Source organism: Pristis pectinata, chromosome 27 (assembly GCF_009764475.1).
Source record: "Pristis pectinata isolate sPriPec2 chromosome 27, sPriPec2.1.pri, whole genome shotgun sequence".
Classification (NCBI taxonomy): domain Eukaryota; kingdom Metazoa; phylum Chordata; class Chondrichthyes; order Rhinopristiformes; family Pristidae; genus Pristis; species Pristis pectinata.
The window spans coordinates 21,964,332-21,983,517 of NC_067431.1; positions in this window are offsets into that span (position 1 = coordinate 21,964,332).

A 19,186-nucleotide genomic window follows, 5' to 3' on the forward strand; every position below is an offset into this window, starting at 1 on the left:
CGGGTGCTCTGGTTTCCTCCCACATTCTAAAAGACGTACGGGTAGGTTAATTTGGGTTTAAAATGGGCGGCGTGGACCCGTTGGGCCGGAGGGGCCTGTTACCACGCTGTAAATAAATTTTTTTAAAATTGTACATGACCTGCTGAACATTTCTTAGTGTTTCCAAACAGACCAACTTGGTTAATTCAATATTCTATCAATCATTCTGTCTGACAACAAACTGCTGGAAGAACTGACGAATAAAATGAAAAAGGTATGAAAAATAAAATGAACTTTGAGTGTCAAAATTTAAGCTCCTTCCTATACTTAATCTGCTTAAAATGAGGTCCTGCAGCCAACAAAATGTAACACACTAGATTTGCAGGAGCTATTTGCTGCACTGTCGAAGGTGCAATTCAAGACTTAAGCTACTGCTCAGCAAGGCATTACAACACATACAGCAGTAAGCCAACTTCTGTCTGACTGCCAATCTCAAACCCTGTCCTCTCACAGGCTGAATCATTGTATTCTGAATCTCTCCATATATTTTTAGAGAGGATCTCAGTGGGTCGAGCAGCATCTATGGGGGGAAAGGAATTATTACGTTTCAGGTCGAAGCTCTGCTTAGTACCTTTCCCCCCACAAATGCTACTCAACCCGCTGAGTTCCTCCAGCAGATTGTTTGTTGCTCCAGATTCCAGCATCTGCAGTCTCTTGTGTCTCCAATAATTCTTTTTTAGCTCTTCATAGACTTATTCATCCAGAACAAACTCATTCCTTTGAGGTTTGCTGTTGAGTTTTAATATTAAGTGATTGAATTAAAACTTCCTTTTGTCCCCTGTTCCACATGCAAGTATTTGAAGCTGATTAGGCAACATCTGAAGGGGGGATATTATACTTTGGAATACCTAGCTGAGGTTTATTGGTCAGGTGTCAGCAGAATTGGAAGATGTGGTCCATGGCCCACTGCAGAGACTGGACCACGTAGGAGTTAGCATCTTTTGAATAAGACTTCAAATTATTTAAAAGGCACCCCCCCCCCCCTCCCTCAGCTAGATATGAAAGATCCCAAGGTGCTATTTTGCAGAAGAGCAGAAAATATTTTCAGATGCCAAGGGCAAATATTTATCTCTCAGCTCATGCTGCTAGAAACTGAACAAATTATGTTTCTCATTACTACTTGTGGGAAAGGCTACAAAATGTGTACCACAGTACATTGGATTCACAGTGAAGAACTCTCCTGTTGACCCCACTGAAGCTCAAGGGGTTGAGAGAGTGCTCTATCAGTGGGAATTTGTGATTATACTGCACATCTGTTCTCCATGCCTGGTCCAAGAACTCTGGAATCCCAAGAGAAGGGAGACTGAGACTGTGAACCTTATTTTCCCCAGTGAATCTCTTTCTAACTATGACAGTCTCACTTTGTTACTCCACCGAACTAATTCCCAGATTGTCCTTTTCATTTTTGTCAGTCTATAATCCATTTTAATGAGAAGAATGAAAAGCTAGGGATTGTCAGTAAGACCTCCTCAAGAATCTATGCTTCCCGCTGCCTTGGTAAAGCAGCCAACATAATCAAAGACTGCACCCACCCCAGACATTCTCTCTTCTCCCCCCCTCCCATCAAGCAGAAGATACAAAAACCTGAAAGCATGTACTACGAGGCTCAAGGACAGCTTCTATTCCACTGTTATAAGATGATTGAACGGTCCCCTAGTCTGATAAGATGGACTCTTGACCTTACAATCTATTTTGTTATGGGCTTGCACCTTATTGTCTGCCTGCACTGCACTTTCTCTGTAACTATAGCACTTTATTCTGCACTCTGTTATTGCTTTTCCCTTGTACTACCTCAATCCACTGATGTGATGAAATAATCTGTATGGATGGCATGCAAAACAAAGTTTTTCACTGTACCTTGGTACATGTGACAATAATAAATCAAATTACCAATTTAAATTTAAAAAGTGATCCAAGTTCAGGAGCAGCAATCTTCTTATCCAATAACTGGAAATTGCTTATATACAAATCAACAGTGGCTCAACTTTGACGGGGAGTCTACTTCCACCCTCATTACAATCATTTCTCACATTGTTATTTTATAAACAATACCAGTCTCAACAGTACTCTGCATCCTCCCTAAGATGCAAGCAAGCCATGTTACATGATGTTTTACCTGCCTGTACAAACTTTAAGTGTAACAAGTGTCGATGTAAAACTCAAAACAACACGCAATGATTTTTGCTCTGAAACATTCTATTCAGGATTTGAAACCACAGAACTCTGCCCATCAATTTTCTCTAACTCCTGCCATCAGGCTTCATGTTCTTTCTTACCTGCTCTTCTTGCCTGTCCCACGTATCCCCAGATTAGAGTCAAGCCATCAACCAACAGGGAAGGACAGTTTACACATATGCTTGACCAACCTGTAGATCTTTCTGCATAACATCAACTTTAAAATTCTCCGGGTTTTGAATCCCTCTCTGTCCTCCGCTCATATTGCTATAAGTTCCTGCAGCCCTCCAAGCCTCAGAGATCTCCATCTTCCTTCAATTCTGTCCTCTTGTGCATCCTTGACCTCCTTAGCTCCACCATAGATGGCTGTTCTTTAATAAAGCCATAATCTTTAATTTTATCCCTAAGTTTCTGTGCCTTTCCTTTATCCTGCAAACCAAAATCAATTGAGAGAGATGATGTGGCTATTTGTGGGAGTATAGAACAGTACAGCACAGTAGGGGCCCTTCAGCCCACGATGTTGTGCCAACCCATATAAAGCTTATCCACATTTAATCTATCCCCCTCTCTACTTCACTCCCATAACCCTCTATTTTTCTTTCATCCATGTGCCTATCTAAGAGTCTCCTAAATAACCCTATCGTATTGGCCCCTACTACCCCCCCACCCCCGGCAGTGCATTCCAAGCACCCAACTCTCTGTGCAAAAAACCTACCTCTGACACCTCCCCTGAACTTTCCTCCACACACCTTAAACGGGTGACCTCTGGTATTGGCCATTATCACCCTGGGGAAAAGGTGCTGGCTGTCCACTCTGTCTATGTCTCATAACCTTATATACCTCTGTCAAGTCACCTCTTATCTCCCGTCACTCCAAAGAGAAAAGCCTTAACTTGCTCAATCTCCCCTCATGAGACATGCTCTCCAATCCAGGCAGCATCCTTGTAAATCTCCTCTGCACCCTCTCCAAAGCTTCCACATCCTTCCTATAATGTGGCGACCAGAACTGGACACAATATTCCAAATGTGGTCTAACCAGAGTCTTATGGAGCTGCAACATTACTTCTCGGCTCTTGAACTCAATCCCCTGGCCAATGAAGGCCAGCACACCATATGCCTTTTTAACCACCCTATCAATTTGCACTGCAACTTTGAGGGATCTATGTACTTGGACCCCAAGGTCTCTCTGTTCCTCCATACTGCTGAAAATCCTGCCATTAACCATGTACTCTGCCTTCAAGTTCGATCTTCCAAAGTGTATCACTTCATACTTCTCCAGATTAAACTCCATCTGCCACTTCGCTGCCCAGCTCTGCACCCTGGCTGTATGATAAATTGGCTGCCAAGTTTTATAATTTACAAAGGTGCCCATGCTTTTAGTTACTTCATTGCCAGCAAGGAAACAATAGAGTCATAGAGACATACAATGCAGAAACAGGTCATTTGGCCCATTGAGTTCATACTGACCATCAACAATCATTTGCATTAATCTTACATTAGTCCAGTTTATATTCTTCCCACATTCCCACCAATTGGCCCCAAATCCTACCACTCACCTAAACACTCGGACGATCTACGTACTGACCTGCACGTCTTTGGGGTCTTGGAAGAAACTGGAGCACGTGAAGGAAACCCACAAGGTCACAGGGAGAACATGCAGTCTCCACATAGGCAGCAACAGAGGTCAGGATTGAACCTGGCTCTCTGGTGTCGTGAAGGCAATAGCTCTACTAGCTGCTTTTGTTTTTCCTATAAAGAGTTTGAATGAATTGAGTTTGTAATTGGTGATGTAGAAATGCAAATCCTTTTTGTGCTGTATTGTTCTTTCTTTAAATTAAGAAAATTAGCTCAGGTTGTGTTTCCAAAATTATAACTTCTGCAACTGAAAGAAGAATAGAAAGGTAATCTAATGTGACAGGAATAACTGCAAGACCAGAGCTATTTTACGCAATTAAATAGATTTAGAGAAAAATCACGGAAGCAAAGCCAGCATTTTAATTGCAGAGTAGGTCAAAAGAAAAGAGAGAGATTTTAAGGATGACATCTAAAAGGAGGTGAAAATGTTTTTTGAGCAAAAGCTTTGACATCTGTAGGCTAATCTGAGAGCTGTGTTATAAATATTCGCTCTTGTTTCAGCCTCATGAGTGTAGAATTAATAACACAGCAACAACAAAACCGACACACAGGGAGTCAATGCTGTGATTTCCTTAGGCTTACATTTTCACTGATCAATGTTCTCATTCTGGGTAACTGCCTTAAATAAACATCAGCATTTCTCCTGCATTTTGTTTCTGATTTCATCCCTTCCTTGGTTTGTTGGGGTTCTGCAGAGAACACTAGTATGATCATTAGTGCTTTCTAAATTGGAAAATTGGATTTCAAAATTCTTCTATTTCTTGGGCATTAGTCTACTAAAGGTCCCAACATTACATTGCATATTTCTGTCCAACCAAAGTCTGGAACAAATCCTGCATTCATCCACACATTTCAAACATTGCCTTCTGAAATGCCTTTTGTACCTGCACAATAACTTGCTAATTTTATGAAACAGCACAAAGATCCCTCTGTACGCCAATGTTTACTAATTCCTCACAGTTTAAAAAAATCCCACTTTCCTATTCTTCCCACATCAGCCTCCGGCTACTCCAGAGAAAACACCCTTAGTTTGTCCAACCTCTCCTTATAGCACATGCCATCTAATCCAGCTAGAATCCTAGGAAACCTCTTCTGCACCCTCTCCAAAGCCCCTACATCCTTCCAAGTGAATATCCCCACATTTTCCCACATCACAATCCATCAGCCATCTTCATGCCCATTCACTTGTTCCTTTGCAGACTCCACATGCCATCTTCACTTCACAGCCACTTAGCTTTGTATCACCAAAACAGTTTTGAAGTGCTACGCTATTTTTATGTCGGGCGTGAACATAATTTTATGAATAGTTGAAGGCAGGGTACTGATCCATGTGACATTCTGTCAGGAACTGCCTGCCAACCTGGACAAAGCCCATTGACTTCTACTCTATTCCTGGCATGAGATTAACCACCGTCCTCTGGGATATTACATTTTGTAACAACTATTCAAACCTTATCAAATGCCATATGAAAATCCAGATAGAGTATAAAAATCAGGAAGTTATATTGCAGCTCTGGTGAGGTCACTTCTGGAGTATTGCATTCAATTCTGGTCAACCCCTTATAGAAAGGATGTAGAGGCTTTGGAAAGAGTGCAAAGAAGTTTACCAAGATTCTAGCGAGATTAGATGGCATGTACTACAAGGAGACGTTGGACAAACCAAGGTTTTCTTTTCTGGAGTGGTGGAAACTGAGGGAAACCTAATAGAAGTTTATAAGATTATGAGAGGCACAGATAGAGAAGACAGCTGGTATCTTTTTCCCAAGGTTGGAATTCCTAATGCTAGAGAGCATGAATTTAAGGTGAGAAGGGGTAAGTTCAAAGGAGATGTGCGGGACAAGTTTCTTTACACAGAGAGTGGTGGGTGCCTGGAATGCACTGCCAGGGATGTTAGTGGAGGCAAATACTCTAGAAGCACTGAAGAGGTGAATATTGCAGAGAATGGAGGGATATGGACCACGTGCAGGCAGAAGGGATTAGTTTAATCAGGTGTCATTAGCTTAATTAGCTTGACTTAACGTTGTGGGCCGAAAGGCCTGTTCCAGAGCTATAGCGTTCTATGTTCTGTGTTTTTGTTCTATTACATCCCCTTATCTATCCTGCTAGCTAACAAAACCCTTCACATATAATCTATATTCTTCAACAATCTCACAGTGTCTTGAAGTGTAAGACTGACTAAGTCATAGATGTGGCACAGTGTTACAGGCTGCTGCCTCACAGCTCCAGTGACCTGGGTTTACTCCTGTCCTCGGGTGCTGACTGTGGAGTTTGCACATTTTTCCTCTGACCATGAGATTCCTCCCGGTTCTCTTGCTTCCTCCCACATCCCAAAAACCTGCAGGTTAGTAGGTTAATTGGGCACAGTTAATTGGTGAGTGGTAGAATCTGGGGGGAGTTGATGGGAATGTGGGGAGAATAAAATGGGATTCATCTAGGATTGGTGTAAATGGGTGCTTGATGGTCGGCACAGACTGTGTAGGTTGAAGGGCCTGTTACTATATATTAGTGCTATATGACTCTCTGACCCTATGGCTATGATTCTATCCACAGACAGAGAACTCCACCCAGATACAACCTTTTGTGTAAAGAAATTCCTCTTTATCTCTGCCCTAAATGACTAATCCCTTATGCTGATACAATGTTCCCTGGACCCAGAGTCTATTGTTGGAGGAAGCAATCTCTTAACATCTACCCTGTAAACCCCTCTCAGAATTAAAATATATTTATTTTTGTTTTTTTTTAAATTAACGAAAACGTTGAAAGTAGATAAGCTTATAAAAAGGTTCATTGACAGAGTAAGTTGTTTGATACATTACATCATGTAATAGAATTCTATCTGGATGTGTTCAATGCAAATTGCCAACCCTAATCTATAACCTTTGATCATTGCAAGAAAATTCCAATATATTTATTAATTAATGGTTACTTCCTATATGATCAATATTTTAGAGTTAAAAACCAATAGGATGTTGCATTTTAAGGGAGAGCCTCTTCCCTTGGAGGCTTAGACTAACCGTCCCTTCTTGACCTTCCTTTAGACTAACCTTGGATTGTAACAGGTAAACTGGGCCTATGGGCAATGGGGAATGCTACTCTGAGGAAATTTGTTAACATATTTAAGAGCCTGGACGGGGATCTGGGAATCAGGTGCCCTGACAGGTACAAAAGGGGGTATCACCAAAGGAAGGCATAAAGTTGAGGTGGGGTTAAGACAATGGCAATGATTAGGAGTATAACAATCAACGATTTTGCTTTAATGGAGTGGAGGATTTAAACAAAAACAACAGTAATGGTTATATGGGTTTAAACATTAAATGCTAATAAAATATGTATAGTAATTCTAAACATCAGAATTAAAAACCAAGTAATTGTAAATAAAAATGGAAAATGTTGCAAATATTAAGCAGATTAAGCAGCATCTGTGGAGAGAGAAACAGAGTTAATGTTTCAGATCAACGCACAAAGCACTGGAGGAACTCAACGTGTCAGGCAGCATCTATGGAGGGAAATGGACAGTCAACGTTTCAGGTCAAGACCCTTCATCTGGACCAGGTGGAGGGTCTCGGCCCAAAACATCGACTGTCCATTTCCCTCCACAGATGCTGCCTGACCCACTGAGTCCCTCCAGTACTTTGTTTGTTGCTATAGATTTCCAGCATCTGCAGTCTCTTGTGTCTTCATAATGTTTCAGATCAATAACCTTTCATCAAAACTGGAAAAAGGTAGAAACCGTCATGTTTAAGGTGGAAGAATGAAGTGAATATGAGAAGTACAAGGATCCAAAACTGTAAGTCATTGATGTAAGCTCATCACTAATCGACACCAGAGTCAATTTCAAACCTTTGCCCAAAGAACGTTTAGGATTTGGAAATGTTACCACTTGGAGCAGCTGAGGTGAATAGCTTAAAGAAGGAGCTAGGTAAATGCACAATAGAGAATAAATTGAAGGTTATGATAGTGGGGATTAGACAAAACAGTGTGGGAGGACCTTAATGTAGAATACAAGCATTAGCATAGATTGATGGGCTGAATGGCCTGTGCCTGTGCTGCATATTCATTCACTGCCTGAAGTGGTTCTCTTCACTTTTGATTCATAATTTTATTTAGCATCAACATTTTAGTCCCAATTTACTGCAGATAAGCTTGTGAAGACAACAAATTAAATTTGATTCTACATTGTTTGCAACCATTCCATTCATTGTGATCAGCACAGGCAGCATGAATGTAGAAGCTAAATTAAGTTTGGCTCCAATCTGCAAATCTGACGTTAAACTTCCTATTCTGCAGCTTGGTTAAAGTTAAGACTGCAATTAAACCTGTTATGTGAAGGGAGAATTTTATAGAAATCTGAGCTACATCTCAGTTTTGTAGCAATAAGATAAGAATCCTCAAAAGAACATGATGCATCTACCAACATTTCTAATTATTATTTTAACAGAATGGTTAATGTCTCCTTGAATATAGAAGGCTTATTTGATATAAGTAATCTCAATGTTGGGCAACATAGCACAAGTTGTTATGTCTCTCTCCTGTATCATTATTAACAACTCAAATTATAAATGCAAAAACTAATGTGGAATACAACTGAATCTTTTGAAAGATTTATACAGGTCTGATATTTTCATCATACCAGTTTAATATGCAATGTAGACACAAGAAACTGCAGATATGGAATCTGGAGCAGGAAACAATCTACTGGCAGAATTCAGTGGGTTGAGCAGCATCTGTGTGGGGAAAGGAACTGTCGATGTTTCGGGTTGGAACCTTGCATCAAGACTAACAGTGGAGGGGAGATGTAGCCAGTATACAGTACATTTAGATGAAGAAAGACATATTGGTGGTGGCTCTCCGTTCTAGTACCTACCCTCTGGCAATTACCGTGCTCCAGTTTGGTCAGTGAGTCACCATACAAAACTCATTGTTGGGTTGCTGAACTTGTATATATGGCAGTTAATGGAATCATAACGTTGACCCTAAATCAATGGCTATCGGTGCTGTTGAATATTACCTCTCGTCAAATCTGACATGATTTTGCAACAAGTATAGAGGTGTGCAAATTGTCAGTAACCCACAGCCACCTATTCATAAGGACCATCCTATGCAGTCAGAAGGTTGTCAATTTCACTGGTATTAATCAATAAAATGAACCCCGAACTCAACACCATTAGTGGAAGATTACCAAGGGATCTGCAGAACCAAAACAAGCCCATTGGGTCTATGCTGGTGTTTATACTCCATACAAGTTTCCTCTCCCCACTCTTCAACTAATTTCATCGATATATCCTTCAATTATTTGTCCTCCTTGTGCTGTTATTTGAATCTAGACATCTCAATTACTCTCTGTGGTAGGGAATTTCATGTCGTAACTGCTCACTGAGTAAACAGTGAATAACGAATTGCCCAGTGGGTGTATCAGTGAGTATCTCCTGTTCTGAAGAACTCTTGCCTGGTAGGTCTGGTCTGGTCCAACAGTAGTCCTAGTCTCAAATATCTTGTCTATCAAACATTTTTGTGATCGTGGAAACATCCAATGGGGCACCCCTTAGTCCTTCCTTCACCAGAGAAAAGAACCTCTGATTATTTAATCTTTCCTGATAAATATAACTTACCTTTAGGGATATTAGCCTACTAAATCTTTTTTGCAGCCTATCCAGTTCCTTCATAATATTGAGACCACAACAGTTTACAGAACAGTAGTCTAACCAAGATTCTATGCAAGCTCTTCAGCAAGTACTCAGTTAAAGCAGTTTTGAAGCATAAAAAAGACATTAGAACCAGTTAATAAATCTTGTTCATTTATATCAAATTCCCCCTTCCACGTTGGCATGGTGGTGCAGCTTGCAGAGCTGCTGAATCACAGCTCCTATGACAAGGATTCAATCCTGGCCTCTGGTGGGGTCTGTATAAAGTTTATAGATTCTCCCTGTGGTTACTTGTGTTCTCCCCAGGTGTTCTGGTTTACTCTGAACATACAAGGACTTGGTAGGCTAATTGGCCACTAATGTGTAGATGACAGGTAGAATCTCGGGGGTTGGGGGGGGGGGGGGTGTTTGCAGTGATGGGAATACAGGCAGAATAGGTTACAGGAAAAATGAGATTTCTCTGTGAGCTGGCATAGACCTGAGGCACGGTAGTGTAGTGGTTAGCATAACGCTATTACAGCGCCAGCAACCCGGGTTCAATTCCCGCCGCTGTCTGTAAGAAGTTTGTATGTTCTCCCTGTGTGTCTGCATGGGTTTCCTCCAGGTGTTCCGGTTTCCTCCCACATTCCAAAGATGTACAGGTTAGGAGTTGTGGGCATGCTATGTGGGCACCGGAAGACTGGCGACACTTGCAGGCTGCCCCCAGCACATTCTCAGTAATGCAAAAGAAAGCATTTCACTGTGTGTTTCGATGTACTTATGACTAATAAATATCTTATACTTGACAGGCTGAATGGCCTCCTTCGATGTCATAAGGAAATACGTGGAGATGGGAATTAATTCAGCTGACCCTAAATATTTTCCAGGCTATCAGCAAGGAAATTGCAGGGATAAGCCGTCAGAAGATTTTCACTACAAGTTACATTAATCAAAGATAAAGTGGAGTCATTGATTTGCAGGCTGATTAGCCTTTGGTACACTCTGTGATCATCTCAGATTTGCTCTTGTATTACATCAGTTTGCATGGCTGAAGCCAACCAATAAGCTTCTGCATGATTTGGACCTCATTTTTAGTTCTGACTAAACCATGGGAAAGTATTTTTGATCTGGAATTTCTCAGCTTATGTTCCTCGGGATGCATGCGACCTCTGCCTTCCCTGCCTGGAGAACAAGCTTGTTCTGCCATTCGAAAACAAGGATATGTTATCTGGAGCTACACAATACTCTCTAATTCAATTATGACTCATGTCTGCCAAGCTTTGAAATAATTTAATAGAGTATATAAGTGTCTACAGAATATATCTAACCCACACATGATTTCTAAGTAATCCCCATTTTCTTGAAATTTTCCAATCACCCATTTGTAAGTAGCAAGAAAATTATGCCACCTCCTAATGCAGACAAATATTTTATTCATATCAAAGCTAATTGATGATGACGTTGTCAGTGAATTTCAGCTTCATTGCTGCAATTGTAAACACAGATGGGGCTCTTCCACTTCTGTGCAGTTATTAATTAAAGTCAGCATTACAAGTCGCTCACAGTGCGGTAAGTATGACTCCTGCCAAACTTGTCAAATTTTTCAAGAAGATCACTTCTTCTAATTTCATGCTTGCTGGAGCAGTCAGATATTTATCAGAGATTCCTGCTGTTAACGAACTTTGCAGACTCAGATGACCAGGAAACAGTAAACACTCAAAATAGTGCAAAAGTAAAACGCTACACACAAGACAATGAGAGCATCAGAAACAGAAGCATGAGTGAGTCAAACGTCCATTCTACTGTTGAATATTGTGGCTGAATTGCTACTGTTAATGTTCCTGCCTGATTTATATATGCTTTGATCCACTTTATATCCAAAAATCCTTCAAAATTATGCAATGAATAAGTATCCAGAGATCTCTGAGGTAGAGAACACCAAAGTTTCACAACGATCTAAGTCAAGAAGTCTGTCTTCTTCTCAGAACTAAATGGTTAACCCCATGTCCTGAAACTGCACTCACTAGCTCCAGGAACTTCAGCCATCCGGAATCGTCCTCTCACATTCACCCTGTCAATCCCACGCACAATCATCTATGATTCTGGAATGCCAAAAATCCAAAATAAAAATGGAACCAAGACTAAAGTCCTCAGAAGCTGACTTGGTTTCTCTCTCTCAGATGTTGTCTGACCTGTTGTGCATTTCTGGCTTTATATCTGAGGTGAATTGCTTAGAAGAAAATAAGACCAATGGCATAGCAGGCTGAATTTGTGAGAAGTATGGTGCCACAGCTGGTGGAGCTGTAGCCTTACAGATCCAGCAACCTGGATTCAATCCCGACCTCTGGTGCTATTTAAGTGGAATTGCATGTTCTTAGCACAACCATGTGGGTTTCTCCTAGATGCTCCAGTTTCCTCCCAAATCCCAAAGATGGGAAAATTTGTTGGTTAATTGGCCACTTTAAGTTGCCCCAACTCTGGGTGAGTGGCAGAAGCTAGGGGGCCTTGATGGAAAAGTAGGGAGAATAGTTTACAGGGAAAACTAGTGGAGGATTGAGATGAATGGAATTGCTCTGTGAGTTGGCATAGACATAGTGGACTGAGATAGCCACATTCTATGATACAAGGAAATAAATGGAAAAATATCCACCTGCTGAAATAACTTCATGGTTGCAGGGACCTGGGATCTGAGTCCCAATTCACCTGTGACTTAATTCCATTATACAGTTAGGTTCAGCAACTCCTTCCAACCTTTTCATCTCTCAGAACACTGTTCGAATCCAGCCATCAATAGAATGGATGGATCCAGCCATCAATAGAACTTTGTTCTCTTGCTGCTTGTAATACTTTCAAACAGTAATAGCCTTGGATATCTGAAACTGACTATACCCAAATAACATTGGAGAAAAGATGACTGTTTTTCACAGTTGTATCAAAGATGATGTTGCAAAATTCACATTGGTGCAGAGAAGGATGTACTTTGGAGAGTAAGTTTGATGTAAATATTAAAAGGGACAAATATTCCAGACCGAGATGAGGAGAAATACTTCACACAGATGGTTGAGAGTTTTGGAGTACCCTGTGGGCTGTGGATATTCAGGCATTGACAATCAGACTGAAATCAATAGATTTTATAAATACTCAAAGAGATGGGGGATATGGGTATTCAGCAGGAAAGTGGATATGGCACTGGATCAACCATGGTCTTGGTGAATACTAGAGCAGACTCAGAGGCTTGTTTCCACCTGTTATGTTAATGTCAGATGGAGTACACCAGAAAATCAGTCAACATGAAAAGGTTAGTTTGAACTAGATGTGAACTATATTCTTTACCCAATTATAGAAACCCAGACCACATGCCAGTCCAGATGAAGGGTCTCAACCCAAAATGCCAACCATCCACTTCCCTCCACAGATGCTGCCTGACCTGTTGAATTCCTCCAGCATTTCGTGCGTTGCTCCACATTCCAGCATCTGCAGTCTCTGTGTCTCCAGGCCATTGTAGAAAGCAACTTTACACAAGGAATATATTTCCTCTTATGAAATTATTCTAATTCTGGCAATAAACCCTCTATGACATTTGGTCTATTGCACACTATTTTATCTGTAATTAATATGAAAAGATCTTGTAGCATCAAGCAATGGTACAGTGTTGTGGATTTTTCTGCTGCTTGACATGACAAGATAATATGCTGAACCTCCTACGTACTGCTAGGATACAATATTGTAGAATTAGGGTTAATTGTTAGACTTCGGCTACCACAGCAGAGAATAAACACATAGCACTTCAGATCCTAAAAGACTGCTTTTGAAAATTGTTTTTAAGCCATTTACACACTCAAAAAAAGGATGAACCATAGCAATTAGATCCCATTGAATCTCCCCCACCACCCACAAAAATAGTATTTAGTTCAGCCTACATTTGTAAAAATACATTCAGGTGCAGCTTATATGAATAACACTAACCAAAATACTCTCACGATTTACCAGAGGTAGAAATTTATCAGACAGTTGTCTCATTCTTTGGCAACTTACAAGTCAGTTCATTTATACTCCGTGCAGCATGTGTTCCAAAGCAGATTTTTACCTTGTCCAAACAGGTGCACTTTCCATCAGGAACCACTGTGTGATAATTCGAAACAGAACATTTGAAAGTGTTCAAAGCATTGAAACAGACTCTCCTTCCCAACTGTGGCATGCTACTTATAGTCTTTTTCTTTCTGTAACATGTAGTTATCCAGCTTTCCCTTATGTGCATTTATATTTCTCACCTCACCCACGGCCTGTTAAAAGCAAATTCCACATTCTATCTCCTCCTGAGGTAAAGAAGTTCCTTCTGATTTTCCTATACGATTTAATACCAACCATCTCATGCTCCAGGTCACCATTTTTGGTCCTGCCTGCAAATGGACATATCCTCCCTATCAAACTCTTTCAAATTCTTGATCAATTTAGCTGCAGCATATTCATCACTGGCTGTAAAAGGATGACAGTCATTTCAATACTGCTACTTTTCAAGCACGGTATTTTGAGCTCATCTGTTCTTGAAGTTGCAACAATTGTCTGCAGAGGTTTGCCGAAGCAATCTGGAGAGCATCTTGGAATGAACAATCATGATGTGCTGAGCTATTGATCCGAGTTCAGTTCTCACTTACAATGTTACACAAAGAACACTGACTTTACATTATATCTCAGTTCTTTCTTTTCTAGAGAAAAGACCTACAGCCAGTTCAATCTTTCTTGAAAGGCTTAACAGCTAGTAAATTGGGCTAACGGAGTTTAATCCCAATAAGTGCAAGGTGGTGCATTTTCAGAGGTCTAATAAGGGTAGAACATAGATGATAGTGCTATTAAGAGGCACAGAGGCACTTTGGTATAGATCCCTAAAGGTGTTGGCCTTCATTAGTTAGGGCATAGGGTATAAGAGGATAGAGGTTATAGTAAAGTTTATAAAACATTTGTTAAGGCCACAGAATGAGTACTGTGTACATTTCTGGTCACCATACTATAGGAAGGATGTGAAAGCACTGAGAGGGTGTGGAGGAGATTTAGAACCATACAGCACAAAACAGGCCCTTCGGCCCACCAGGATTTACCAGGATGTTCCCTAGGATGGAACATGAGGAGAGATTGGAGAGGCTGGATTTGTTTCCCTTGAAGTGGAGGAGGCTGGGGGAGGGAGGGGTGGGGTGTACAAAATTATGAGAGGTCTAGATAGGGTGGACAGTAGGAGAAACTTTACCCCTTCATGGAGATGTCCAAAACTAGAGGGCAAAGGTTTAAGGTAAGGAACCAGAGGGTTGGAGGGAATCGAAAGAAAAAAGTTTTCACCAAGAAGATGGTTGTAATCAGGAATGCTCTGCCTGAGAAGCTGGTGGAGGCAGGTATATTCACAACATATAAAAAGTATTTAGACAAGCGCTTGAATCAGCAAGGCATTGAAGACGACAGACCAAATGGACCAAAGGGAGCTGTGGGCATGCTATGTTGGCGCCGAAAGAGTGGAAACACTTGCAGGCTGCCCCCAGCACATTCTCAGTAATGCAATAAGACACATTTCACTGTGTTTCAAGGTACATGTGACTAATAAACAAATATCTATCTTATCAAATGCAGGTAAATGCGATTAGTAAAGACGGGTACTTGACAATTGGCATGGACAGAATGGGCTGAAGGGCCTGTTTCTGTGCTCCATAGCTCTGTGTCTCTTATTTTATAATGCAACAAGATGGGCAAACAGAACTTTGCTTGGGAACCTTGTATGGCACTATGACTTTCTTTATCTAGAAATGCTGAGCCAATTTATTGTGTCCTACATTATATCTCGCAGAAGATACAAAAGTTTGAGAGCACGTACTACCAGTCTCAGGGACAGCTTCAATCCCACTGTTACAAGACTCTTGACTGGACCTCTTATACGATAAATATGAACTGTTGATCTCTCAGTCTACCTCGTCATGGCCCTTGCACTTTATTTGTCTACCTGCACTTTCTCTGTAACTGTAACACTATATTCTGTATTCTTGTTTTTCCCCCCTTTTGTAATACCTCAATGTACTTATGCATGGAATGATCTGTCTGGATGGCACGCAAGCAAAAGCTTTTCGCTGTATCTCAATATGTGACAATAATAAATCAATACCAATCTTAACACAGGTCAAGGATAGAACATAGGACGTTCCTGATTTGTGTGGTTTGTTTCCACCTTCTTTAATTAAACTTACTGGACCATTCACTTCACTTTTGAAACCATTCTTTGATCTTCATGGAAAAATTATGGAAAAAGTCATGGAAAAAATGAAGGGATCAATGGATTTGTAGATTTCTTCATGTTCGCATGTCAAGACATTCATTACGTTTCCACATTCAGCCAATACTTGCCCAGTCCTTTTAGCTGGCTTCATTTCTAAGTTAATCATCTTATGGGAGAAACATTCAGCTTATCATGAAAAAATATTGGCACTTGGTTTAGTGACATCTCCCTTTAACGGTAACATACCTGACAACTTAGAAAGTCAGAAGAGGTTGAATAAAGTCTTAATCAAAAATTGAACCAAACAGCACCTGGCAACTCAAACAGCACAGATTAACTAAATGACATGTCAAAACAAGGAATGGAATGCTTTTAATAAACTGCAGATGTTGGAAATCTGAAATAAGAACAGAAACTAATGGGACCAGATCAGGTAGGCAACTTGGTTGGCATGGACAAGTTGGGCTGAAGGGCCTGTTTCTGTCCCGTAAATCTCAATGACTCTAAAGTGCTGGAAACACTCAACTGGTCAGGCAGGATCTGTGGAAAGAGAAAAAGAGTCAACGTGTCACCTGAGGTGAGTTTTAAGGTGTGTTTTAATAGAGGAGAGGTGACAGACAGGTTTAATGAAGCATTTCCAGAGCTTAGGGTCTTGGTAGTGGAAGGTATGGAGTATAGGAAATGGGGAATGCTTAAGAGAGTACAGATATCTCAGGCTGAATCGTGGGTGACAGAAACATTATGAATTATGACAGCAGAATATATATTAGACTAATCCACCACAAATGAAATGATAACATCAAGTTAGATCTGTATATTTAGATAGTTTAACAACTCCATTGATCCCTTCAGGATCATCATAAATTTTCCATGAGCATCAAACAATGGTTTCAAAAGTGAACTGAATGGCCCAATAAATTTAATTGTTAAAAAGCCAAACTTTACTATTACAGTTGGATGTTGCTATGGTGAGATTAATTTTCTTCAAAGAATGAGGCTGACTTCACAATTCAAAGAGCTGTCGTTGGGCAATATTTTCAGCCACCCAACATTTTCTCCTCCCACTGGTTGTCTTTACTCATAACATTCCCAGATTAGAAATACAATTCCAATCTCCATTCCACATTGGGAAAACCAAGGCGCATCACAAGGATGGAATGCCCTCTCATTGTGTTTGTTCCAATCCAAGATCACATCCCCTCAAGACACGTCTGGTAAAATTCAGATCGACCAATTCCACAGTCTGACAGGAATGGATTTAAGTGATGGATTATATAGCACTACTTCAACCACAATGGGTCTGCATGCACAAATACAAAATAAAAAACAATGTCCAACCCAAATTCTGCGATTCTGCTGATAACCTTGCATTGTTTCTCTGGTATTCACTCGTTCACACAACGTATTATTCTTGCAGTACATTGTGTTTTTCCTTCTGATGTGGCTCAAACTGCACATTTTAACCTACTGTTTGACAGATTTCATATACCTATGGTGGAAGGATAAATATACGTCAATGAATTTGTAAATCATCCATCCTTCACCAAATAAGGTTTTCTAGAACACTTACACTTTGATGTGCATCATCATTCGTCAATTACACTCAAAGTCAGCTGCACAGTTACAAATTATATTACTGAGCTGCTGTTCATAGAGCCATGTGATTGCCACCTTAATGAAGTTTTGCTTGGCTGACACTAGACTATCAAGTGTCTATTCAGGAAAAGGAGGCTCTTGTAAACATTTGCAAAGTGAACTTAATTCAACTCCCTAACCTGTGCTTTATTACTGTCATCTCACCTGCCAATCTGGTGCTGTGTGTTACCATCAGTCTCAAAGGTCCCATCTTCCAATTTGGAATGAAAGCTGCTTCTGACCACTATCCAGTTATTCTTGTTGAAAGTGCAGCCAGTACCATACTCAACCATGATTTTTCCAACAGCTTGCAAATGCCCCTTATCAAGGCTGCGTAATGACCAACTTGAGTGTGTTACCTGAAACTGAATGGGGCACATTGAACTGTACCCTGGTACAAGATTACAAGAGAAGTACAACATTAGCTCGATGGCAAGCTGGTACATTCTGTGGTCATGGAGCAATACAAACTTATTTTCCTATCTAAGGTAATTTTGCAGGAGGGCAGAGAAGAAAACGATGACAAAAACACTCTCTATTCTAGGTTCAATCGCATGATTTTTGCTGCGTTATGGATCGTGAGGGAGATGACTGCAAGAGACTTTCAATGACCCTCACCATTGACCAGCCATGGTTTCTACTCCAGATCACTTTCTGCTGCAGAGAACAAGAAGAGTACAATTGACATACAGAACCTTGGAGCTGCCTGCCGGCATTCACTGCCATAGAATCATACAGCAGGTAAACACACCTTTTGGCACCATCAAGTCAGTGCCAACATCAAACTTCTATTTACACAAATCCCACAGTAATGCTATGTTATTCTCCTCATATTCCCATCAACTCCCTCCAGATTCTACACTCTAGCAGCAATTGACTGTTTGGGATCAAACATAAAGGGAGGACAAAGACAAGGTCGGAGAGATTGGTAACATCGAGCTTCTGGTTACGCGCCACTTCAACTCCCCTTCCCGTTCCCACACTGACCTGTGTCTGTCCTCGGCCTTCTCCACTACCATGGTGACGCCAAGTGCAAACTAAAAGAACAACACCTCATATTCTAGGTGGGTAGCCTACAGCCCAGCGGTATGACTATTGAATTTTCCAATTTCAGCCAACCCACTCATTTTCCTTTCCCACACCAACTGGTTCAGCTAACTTTTTTCTCCCTTTTTCACCTTTCCTATTTCTATCTGACCATCACCCACCCAGGTTTCTTCACCCCTCCCTACCCTTCCTATCCCCTCCCCCATGGGGTTCCATCTCCCCATCATCCCTCCCTTATCTGGTTCCCTTCCCCCTCCCATTCTCCCACCTGGCTCCATCTCCCATTGTTTTCTTTTGCCCTCCTCAGCCTCTGTCTCTAAACCCACCACCCCCCCCATTCCCCTTCCCCACCTGCCCATCATCCCCCACCTCACCTGGTTCCACCTATCACCTACCAGCCCCTGTCTCACCCCTCCTTACCATTTCTTTATACTAGTTATCTTCCCTGTACACTCTCAGCCCTAAAGCAGGGTCGTAACCCAAAATGTCCACTATCCCTCTGCCTCCACAGATGCTGCTTGACACACTGAGTTCCTCCAGCAGTTTTTTTTGTCTGAGAGAATGGCGACATGCATGAATCTCAGCACCAGCAAAAGTCAAAACACTTGGGGCTTGAAGGAGAATACTAATTAAAAATTAAGAAGGGAAACAGGACACTCATTCTAATCCACCGACAATTCACAGGAGGTCTAGATGTAGGTTTGAAACTTAATGAATAACGAAGATGAACTAAGTGTGGATCCGATCTAAGCTGTCACTGTTTCATTATCCAAGAGATTGAG